The sequence below is a fragment of the Orbicella faveolata genome, unplaced genomic scaffold (assembly GCF_042242905.1).
Source record: "Orbicella faveolata isolate gen_17 unplaced genomic scaffold, um_ofav_v1 contig_1, whole genome shotgun sequence".
Lineage (NCBI taxonomy): Eukaryota > Metazoa > Cnidaria > Anthozoa > Scleractinia > Merulinidae > Orbicella > Orbicella faveolata.
Window position 1 is genome coordinate 32,091,601 of NW_028301536.1, and position 969 is coordinate 32,092,569.

Below are 969 nucleotides of genomic sequence, written 5' to 3' on the forward strand. Positions count from 1 at the left end.
ACAAGGAACTAAAAAACAAGCAAAAACACTGAAAAGGTCAAGATTCTTGACAAACTGAGAAACCTTAGTTTCTCTCTTTGTTTTGAGCGAGTTAAGAAAAAACTGTTACAGCCAGCGAACCGCTAGTCTCCTCCGCAGTCGTTTTTTGGGAAGTCACGCAACGCCCTTTCTTTGGGGGGAGCGTTGCGTGACATCCCAAAAAACGGCTGCGGAGGAGACTAACGAACCGCACAACGACCGATGTTTCTCGTGGGAGGTTCAAGGAGGCGCTTGAAATGCGGCTGTTTTCGTGGGTTTTCACGCGCGCTCATCGTTTATCGAAAAACCTTATTGTTCAAAAGACAATCACCTACAGCTATTTTTGATACGTGGGTTATATAACAGGACACGCGTAACGTTTGAGTGTACATTCTGTTAAAAACCGGATTATCATATAAAACTAATCCGAAGTGTGGCATTGTGTGCAGCTTAATTCAAGGATAATGCCAGGCGAAGGATTAACTAATAAGCTGATTTTATTGTTACTTGCCATGCGAAGTATCGGCCTCTGGATTCTGCAGTGATGTCCTTTGAAAACTGTTTGATAATAAAGCATAAAAATGCCTCAAATTTTGGCTACGACTGTTGTAACTTAGAAACCAAGAAAACTCCTCTACCATGTTTTCAGCAAAAAAGCGTTCACAGAGATTTTATTGTCATTGGATTAAATACTGCCATAATCGGCAGCGGAATTTTTTAATCAAGAGCGATTTTCAGCTAATCTCATCACAGTGGTAAAGACGGAAAAATATCTTTCACCGTTCACACCTTGTGAAAGCAATACAGTTGTTTTAATTTTATCCTTGAGGCTCCTCACGTGAAAGTTTTACTTTATCGAATAAGACATGAGAAATTGACAGTTGAAATGACTGGAGGCCAAGGGTAGCTTAGCTTATCTTATGACCAGTCACATGGTGCTGCGCTAGCTAT